The 10,000-nt window shown below is 41.9% G+C and overlaps 1 protein-coding gene across 3 annotated transcripts in view; it reads right to left on the bottom strand.

Moving 5' to 3' along the window:
* Positions 1-10,000, bottom strand: part of LOC127659597 (amyloid beta precursor protein binding family B member 2-like) — a 51,298-nt gene that overhangs the window by 21,233 nt on the left and 20,065 nt on the right. Inside the window, exon 1 of one of the 3 annotated variants that reach the window (XM_052149485.1) lies at positions 5,724-5,739. The exons of the other annotated variants lie outside the window; for them this stretch is intronic. The gene's annotated coding sequence lies outside the window, so the exon portion shown is untranslated. Of the gene's footprint in view, positions 1-5,723; positions 5,740-10,000 lie in introns of those variants that run through there. 3 annotated transcript variants of the gene reach the window in all.

The raw sequence follows: 10,000 nt of genomic DNA on the forward strand, positions 1-10,000 counted from the left end.
ACACACACACACACACACACACACACACACACACACACACACACACACACACTCACACACACACACACACACACACACACACACACACACACACACACACACACACTCACACACACACACTCACACACACTCACACTCACACTCACACACACTCTCTCTCACACACACTCTCTCACACACTCACACACACACTCTCTACTCTCAGTGTATATCTGGTAACAGTCTCTGTATCTCCTCATCATACATTCTGTTTGAGTTTAAAACTGAATTCCACTACAGACTTTCAGAACTGACACATCAGAATAAAAACTCTCTTTCCCCACATGAAGAGACTTTATTTGACATGTAAAATCACAAATGTGTGTGAGCCAGAAGTCTCAGAGCCCTAGCAGTGAACCCATTCTGTCTGTCTGAACCGTGTGAGTGTGCACTTCAGGTGAGGCTGTGAAGAGGACGTCAAACAGACACTAATGATGTGTGTGAACAGTTGAGACAGAGAATACATTAAACTAGGAATGTTCTGGGTTCAAAAAGTGAATCCACATATTGGATTTAACTTTACACAGATGAGGTTAGTAAGTGATTTTATCACTCTAAAATAACGTTAACATGTACAGGTCATGTGACTTTACTTTTGAAAGTGTTTTGTTCCCGTTTCAGGACTGGACATATTCATTTCCATTGTCTCTAACTGTAAACACCACTTTATGTTATGCCACCCTCAGTTATATGCACTTTATGTTATGCCACCCTCAGTTATATGCACTTTATGTTATGCCACCCTCAGTTATATGCACTTTATGTTATGCCACCCTCAGTTATATGCACTTTATGTTATGCCACCCTCAGTTATATGCACTTTATGTTATGCCACCCTCAGTTATATGCACTTTATGTTATGCCACCCTCAGTTATATGCACTTTATGTTATGCCACCCTCAGTTATATGCACTTTATGTTATGCCACCCTCAGTTATATGCACTTTATGTTATGCCACCCTCAGTTATATGCACTTTATGTTATGCCACCCTCAGTTATATGCACTTTATGTTATGCCACCCTCAGTTATATGCACTTTATGTTATGCCACCCTCAGTTATATGCACTTTATGTTATGCCACCCTCAGTTATATGCACTTTAAGTTATGCCACCCTCAGTTATATGCACTTTATGTTATGCCACCCTCAGTTATATGCACTTTATGTTATGCCACCCTCAGTTATATGCATTTTATGTTATGCCACCCTCAGTTATATGCATTTTAAGTTATGCCACCCTCAGTTATATGCACTTTATGTTATGCCACCCTCAGTTATATGCACTTTATGTTATGCCACCCTCAGTTATATGCACTTTATGTTATGCCACCCTCAGTTATATGCACTTTATGTTATGCCACCCTCAGTTATATGCACTTTACGTTACGCCACCCTCAGTTATATGCACTTTACGTTACGCCACCCTCAGTTATATGCACTTTACGTTACGCCACCCTCAGTTATATGCACTTTATGTTATGCCACCCTCAGTTATATGCACTTTATGTTACGCCACCCTCAGTTATATGCACTTTATGTTATCCTTTCTCTGATTTAAAGCATTGTTTACCACCCTTTCATTCAAAACGGTACATTAATTCAAACTGAATCATGCCCACTACAAATGGCCAAGGTAAGCATGCTAACCAAAATGAGTAAGCCAATCAGAAGCTCCTTCCTTCAGTCACACTATCTGATCATGAAGTTCGCCACTGTGTCAGAACTGTTTCCATTGACTGGTGGTTCTAAGGCAACAATTTACATCAATGAGATTTCCGTGACATTTCACCGACCAGTATAATGTGTTGTGGGCACAGCGTTTAATAATGTGCTTTAAAAATCTTTCATGCTTGCCCAGTCTCAAAGCCCACGGCATGTGCCTGCATCACAATACACAGATGTGAACTGTAGGAGGCGCTCTAACACATTATACCCCTCACAGATGTGAACTGTAGGGGGCGCTCTAACACATTTTACCCCTCACAGATGTGAACTGTAGGGGGCGCTCTAACACATTATACCCCTCACAGATGTGAACTGTAGGGGGCGCTCTAACACATTTTACCCCTCACAGATGTGAACTGTAGGGGCGCTCTAACACATTTCACCCCTCACAGATGTGAACTGTAGGGGGCGCTCTAACACGTTATACCCCTCACAGATGTGAACTGTAGGGGGCGCTCTAACACGTTATACCCCTCACAGATGTGAACTGTAGGGGGCTCTAACACGTTATACCCCTCACAGATGTGAACTGTAGGGGCGCTCTAACACGTTATACCCCTCACAGATGTGAACTGTAGGGGGCTCTAACACGTTATACCCCTCACAGATGTGAACTGTAGGGGGCTCTAACACGTTATACCCCTCACAGATGTGAACTGTAGGGGGCTCTAACACGTTATACCCCTCACAGATGTGAACTGTAGGGGGCTCTAACACATTATACCCCTCACAGATGTGAACTGTAGGGGCGCTCTAACACATTATACCCCTCACAGATGTGAACTGTAGGGGCTCTAACACATTTTACCCCTCACAGATGTGAACTGTAGGGGGCTCTAACACATTATACCCCTCACAGATGTGAACTGTAGGGGCGCTCTAACACATTTTACCCCTCACAGATGTGAACTGTAGGGGCGCTCTAACACGTTATACCCCTCACAGATGTGAACTGTAGGGGGCTCTAACACGTTATACCCCTCACAGATGTGAACTGTAGGGGCGCTCTAACACATTATACCCCTCACAGATGTGAACTGTAGGGGCGCTCTAACACGTTATACCCCTCACAGATGTGAACTGTAGGGGGCTCTAACACATTATACCCCTCACAGATGTGAACTGTAGGGGCGCTCTAACACGTTATACCCCTCACAGATGTGAACTGTAGGGGCGCTCTAACACGTTATACCCCTCACAGATGTGAACTGTAGGGGCGCTCTAACACGTTATACCCCTCACAGATGTGAACTGTAGGGGGCTCTAACACATTATACCCCTCACAGATGTGAACTGTAGGGGGCTCTAACACATTTCACCCCTCACAGATGTGAACTGTAGGGGCTCTAACACATTTCACCCCTCACAGATGTGAACTGTAGGGGGCTCTAACACGTTATACCCCTCACAGATGTGAACTGTAGGGGCTCTAACACATTTCACCCCTCACAGATGTGAACTGTAGGGGGCTCTAACACGTTATACCCCTCACAGATGTGAACTGTAGGGGGCTCTAACACATTTTACCCCTCACAGATGTGAACTGTAGGGGGCTCTAACACATTTGACCCCTCACAGATGTGAACTGTAGGGGGCGCTCTAACACATTTTACCCCTCACAGATGTGAACTGTAGGGGCGCTCTAACACATTTTACCCCTCACAGATGTGAACTGTAGGGGGCTCTAACACATTTTACCCCTCACAGATGTGAACTGTAGGGGCGCTCTAACACATTTTACCCCTCACAGATGTGAACTGTAGGGGGCTCTAACACATTTTACCCCTCACAGATGTGAACTGTAGGGGCGCTCTAACACATTTTACCCCTCACAGATGTGCTCGTCCATAGACATTCAGTCTAATGTTCAGTTCAAGCAACACCCTCATTATTTTATTGAATATCTCGGCCTCTGAGTGGACTACAAGCTCAATCTAGGTGTCATTAGAAAGCTGACTTGATGGTAGTGATGGTAAGTGATGGTAATCTATGAAAAGTTCAGACTCTAAGCTTTCAAATGATACCTCATATGCCTGAATTACGTTATCACGGAAACTTTAACGTTTTAAGTGTAAACTTTTTCCGTGATATAGCGCCCCCTTTTGGCTGGCGGGTTCATAGAATTTAAGGAGTTTTTAAACCCTAAGAATATTTGATAAATATGAAACATTAGATAAATAGTAAGCACAATAAATAATAAATAGTAAGCACATATAATAATAAATATTAACACTTATTAAAATAATCCTCTAACGTGAATTTTGACGTATTGAATTACATACTTTTTTTGAAGCCGGCTTCAAAATGCACGTTTTGAGATTTGAAAGTATGTAATTTATGTTGTAGAATAAAATGTCGACGTATCGTCAAGTAATGTTTACCACAGACCTTATTTTACGCATACGTTGAAAAACTCCAGAGGAGAATCCCAAAGGAACGCATGCCGAATTCTCTTCTGGGTTCGATGTATCACCTTCTTGTTTTTGCAAGTCACAGTCAGCAGGGGGCAGTAAGCACAACAGAACAAACGTTTTCACCCCTTCAAACTGCATTCAACTTAACACGGCGTACTAAAAATGCAGCGTTTATGGATGAACCAGTGAAACGTGAAGCAACCCCCCACCCCCCGATAGACATTTTATAATGAATCAATGCATGACGTAATAATAAAATGTCTTTAAATGATCTGAATTATTTATTATTTATATTATATATTCATTATACGCATTATATTTGTCATTATTTTTATTAATATCCTATATATTGAATATTTTTATTTTGGGGTCTTTTTTTAGCAAATCTTGATATATGTGATTAATTGCGATTAGTTTGTTTAATCAGTCAGCATATTGCGTAATTAAATGACATTATAAAATGTAAATCGATTGACAGCTCTAATAATAATTTACATTTACAAGAATTATTGAGGCTTAATGCCATTTTTATGCCATGTTGTTCATAACAGTTGCCAGTTGAGGGCGCTGTTTTACTGCTGGTGTTTTTAACAACCGTTTCTGCTCTCAATAAAGCTCATTTTTGGTATCTTTGGACAGTGTGGTTTTGGAAAGAGGGGCGTGGCTAATCTAACATCTCAGTTTCAGTGGAAGTTGAATGGGCTGAAATAGTTCAAAGCCCCTTTAATGACATCACTAAGTCTATATTATGACATCATCTTGAGTTCAATGACTCTACAAAGATTAATGTGAGATTTATTGTAATAATAGGTTTTTGTAATGTTTGATATAAGTTTAATCTATAGAATTTACTAAATTAGCGATTTTCTATAATAAACAATTTTATTAAAACATTTTTTTTATTTAAATGCTTCTTTAGACGGTTTTACAGTTATTTTTTTAGAGCTATATAATTGCATTTATTATAGAAAATGACAATATTCTGAATGAATATTATCTGGTAACTTGGATTATATAAACACAGTATAAAAAATATATATATTATTATAATATATCTAAACGTGCCATTGGGCACTTATGAAATAGTACATATGAAATAGATATTTTGTAGGAAGCATGAGATGTACAATATAGGAGTTTCAGGTATTACAACCGTTGTGCAGACGCCACTGTCACTGCCTCTTTCCCCAAAAGATTGTGATTGTTTCAGCATGTCATTAATATCTGTCCTCACCGCACCGACCCTTAGAGAGAAGCACACACACTGAACAATATACAACTCACACTCTCGGTCCTCTTGGATTGTGCTCAAATGTGCAGAACAGCAAAAACACAAAACATGTCTCTTACACACAGTCTACTCTTATTCTCTCCCACACACACACACACACACACACACACACACACACACACACACACACACACACACACACTCTTACACTGAAGCTGTGCAGTGCATGCAGTGAATGTAGAGTGGATGGAGCAGCAGAGCGAGTGATGATACTGATGCAGTGTGTGTGTGTGTGTGTGTGTGTGGTACTCACACTGATGTCACTCATCAGCATCCAGCTGCACTCTGGGTCATTACTCTCATCGCCACGACGACCAGCATCCAACTCGATCACAGTGCACTGATATCACACCCATCCGATAAACTGCAGCTGCTCTGATCTCTCTCCTCCTCCTCCTCCTCTTTGGTCCCTCGATCTTCCTCTCTTAGTTCTGTCCCTCCCTCAACAAACGGACGCTCTACTCTGTGTGCCAACCCCTCTCTCTCTCTCTCTCTCTCTCTCTCTCCTGCACTCTCTCTCTCTCTCTCTCTCTCTCTCTCTCTCTCTCTCCTGCACTCTCTCTCTCGCTCTCTCTCTCTCGCTCTCTCTCTCGCTCTCCTGCACTCTCTCTCTCGCTCTCCTGCACTCTCTCTCTCGCTCTCTCTCTCTCGCTCTCCTGCACTCTCTCTCTCGCTCTCTCTCTCTCTCTCTCCTGCACTCTCTCTCTCGCTCTCGACGGGATGTTCAGAATGAGGAGCAAAATTATTTTATCCTACTTTATAAAAATAACAGGGAAATCAAGTTAAAATAAAATATTTATTACTATTATTTTGTATTTTTTCTCTTACTGTTGTTTTGAGGCATGTATTAATTTGATTTGGTCAATTTTGGATATAAAACTTGGATATAAAACTATATTGTACATCATTAACAGGTTCTGAACTGTTCATACATGTAAAAAGATTGATATTTTTGGCATGTTTACTGAGTTATTAATTAATATGCCATTTTTATTTAATTAATAAAATGCAGATATTCTTTGACATTTCAAAACATAAATGAGTTACAGCAAAATCAGTGAGATACACGTGAAGACGACTTTTATACCAACACTTCTGTGAAATTTCATCTGAATATGACATAAAATACAATTTATATTAACATCTAAAGTGAGAATTACTCGTCATTAAATGAACTGTTCAACACAACACGACGCTCAAACGTTCTGAAAGCAACAACTGAACAACTCAAGAACACAACATTAATACAACATTAATACAACATTAATACTTCTTTACTGTGTTTATAAGATACATCTATTTATTTACTCACGATCAGCCGAATATTGATGATTGAAAATTGCAACAATTTCCTCTTTCAAGTCCTTTTTATATTAATGTGTGCATTAACTTTTACTCTCGTCACCCCCTTTAGACAGTAACACCTCTGATTTACATTATTTGATATGTGTGTGTGTGACTGTTTGTGTGTGTGTGTGTGTGACTGTATGTGTGTATGTGTGACTGTATGTGTGTGTGTGACTGTATGTGTGTCTGTATGTGTGACTGTATGTGTGTGTGTGACTGTATGTGTGTGTGTGACTGTATGTGTGTCTGTGTGTCTGTATGTGTTACTGTATGTGTGACTGTATGTGTGTGTGTGACTGTATGTGTGTGTGTGTGACTGTATGTGTGTGTGTGACTGTATGTGTGTCTGTATGTGTGACTGTATGTGTGTGTGTGACTGTATGTGTGTCTGTGTGTCTGTATGTGTTACTGTATGTGTGTGTGTGTCTGTATGTGTGTCTGTGTGTCTGTATGTGTTACTGTATGTGTGTGTGTGTCTGTATGTGTGTCTGTGTGACTGTATGTGTGTCTGTATGTGTGACTGTATGTGTGACTGTATGTGTGTCTGTATGTGTGACTGTATGTGTGTGTGTGACTGTATGTGTGTCTGTATGTGTGACTGTATGTGTGTGTGTGACTGTATGTGTTACTGTATGTGTTACTGTATGTGTGTGTGTGTCTGTATGTGTGTCTGTATGTGTGACTGTATGTGTGTCTGTATGTGTGTCTGTATGTGTGACTGTATGTGTGACTGTATGTGTGTCTGTATGTGTGTCTGTATGTGTGTGTGTGACTGTATGTGTGTCTGTATGTGTTACTGTATGTGTGTGTGTGTCTGTATGTGTTACTGTATGTGTGTCTGTGTGTCTGTATGTGTTACTGTATGTGTGTGTGTGTCTGTATGTGTTACTGTATGTGTGTCTGTGTGTCTGTATGTGTTACTGTATGTGTGTGTGTGTCTGTATGTGTTACTGTATGTGTGTCTGTGTGTCTGTATGTGTGTGTGTGTCTGTATGTGTGTCTGTGTGACTGTATGTGTGTCTGTATGTGTGACTGTATGTGTGTCTGTATGTGTGACTGTATGTGTTACTGTATGTGTGTGTGTGACTGTATGTGTGTGTGTGTGACTGTATGTGTGTGTGTGACTGTATGTGTGACTGTATGTGTGTCTGTGTGTCTGTATGTGTTACTGTATGTGTGTGTGTGACTGTATGTGTGTCTGTATGTGTGACTGTATGTGTTACTGTATGTGTGTGTGTGACTGTATGTGTGTCTGTATGTGTGACTGTATGTGTGTCTGTATGTGTGACTGTATGTGTTACTGTATGTGTGTGTGTGACTGTATGTGTGTGTGTGTGACTGTATGTGTGTGTGTGACTGTATGTGTGACTGTATGTGTGTCTGTGTGTCTGTATGTGTTACTGTATGTGTGTGTGTGACTGTATGTGTGTCTGTATGTGTGACTGTATGTGTGTGTGTGACTGTATGTGTGTCTGTGTGTCTGTATGTGTTACTGTATGTGTGTATGTGTGACTGTATGTGTGTCTGTATGTGTGACTGTATGTGTGTGTGTGACTGTATGTGTGTCTGTGTGTCTGTATGTGTTACTGTATGTGTGTCTGTATGTGTGACTGTATGTGTGTCTGTATGTGTGACTGTATGTGTGTGTGTGTGACTGTATGTGTGTATGTGTGACTGTATGTGTGTGTGACTGTATGTGTGTCTGTATGTGTGTATGTGTGACTGTATGTGTGTCTGTATGTGTGTCTGTGTGACTGTATGTGTGTCTGTATGTGTGACTGTATGTGTGACTGTATGTGTGTCTGTATGTGTGACTGTATGTGGGTGTGTGTGACTGTATGTGTGTATGTGTGACTGTATGTGTGTGTGTGACTGTATGTGTGTCTGTATGTGTGTATGTGTGACTGTATGTGTGTCTGTATGTGTGTCTGTGTGACTGTATGTGTGTCTGTATGTGTGTCTGTATGTGTGACTGTATGTGTGTGTGTGACTGTATGTGTGTCTGTATGTGTTACTGTATGTGTGTCTGTATGTGTGACTGTATGTGTGTGTGTGACTGTATGTGTGTCTGTGTGTCTGTATGTGTTACTGTATGTGTGTATGTGTGACTGTATGTGTGTCTGTATGTGTGACTGTGTGTGTGTGTGACTGTATGTGTTACTGTATGTGTGTGTGTGTGACTGTATGTGTGTATGTGTGACTGTATGTGTGTCTGTGTGACTGTATGTGTGTCTGTATGTGTGTGTGTGTGTGTGAGACTGTATGTGTGTGTGTGTGTGTGACTGTATGTATGTGTGTGTGTGTGTGTCTGTGTGTGACTGACTGTATGTGTGTGTGGCAAACAACCCCCTACCTCCTTGTTGCCGGACGGGCAATGCTGTCGTGGACAGTGATGTCCTCATGCCGTTTATAACACCACAGTGGCCAAATGGGGGCTCTGGACGGGTGCGAGGGGCTGGTAACCCTTCCACCTTTTCAATTAACTACCACAAAACTAAGCAGCAAAGAACTTATTAAGCTTGTGCCAGAGGCCCCGCGGGGACAGGTATCTATGACGTCTCCTGGCCAAACCCCATTTGGTGGAGCCAGGAGACTGAACCCTCGGGACTCCTCCAGAAACAACAAAAAAACAATTTGGATGACCACATGGAATATTAGAACGCTCATTGCAGAGGAGAGGCTGCCACTCCTCAGTCGGGAGCTGGACCGGTACTGCCTGGATCTCTGTGGTATTCAGGAGGTCTGGTGGACCGGCTCTGGCTCCTGCCACCGTGAGGGGGTGGTCAGTCCTCTACTCGGAGTAGGAGACTGCCAAACAACAGGGAGTGACTCTTCTTCTGAACAAAAGAATGAAGGGGTGTTGGAGAGTGGCGGTGAGGTGTGGGAAGCTGTGACCCCCAGGATACTTTGGGCTCGCCTTCCCATCAGCCAGAGGCGAGGAGTGGTGGTCATGGTTACTTAAGCCCATGACCACCGAAAGACCCTGGCTGACAGAGGAGGTGTTCATCAGATACAGCATCCCACATTAGAGAATGAGGAGGCTTACCGCAGCTTTCGCTCTGAGGTTCAGAGAGCCGTGAGGTGCTGCAAGGATAGGTGGCGGTCGCGGGTTGCTGAGGAGGTGGAGTCTGCCTCAGCGGCCTATGATCACAAAACGCTCTTTAAATTACATAAAAAAGTAAC

The sequence above is a fragment of the Xyrauchen texanus genome, chromosome 19, assembly GCF_025860055.1.
Source record: "Xyrauchen texanus isolate HMW12.3.18 chromosome 19, RBS_HiC_50CHRs, whole genome shotgun sequence".
Classification (NCBI taxonomy): Eukaryota; Metazoa; Chordata; class Actinopteri; order Cypriniformes; family Catostomidae; genus Xyrauchen; species Xyrauchen texanus.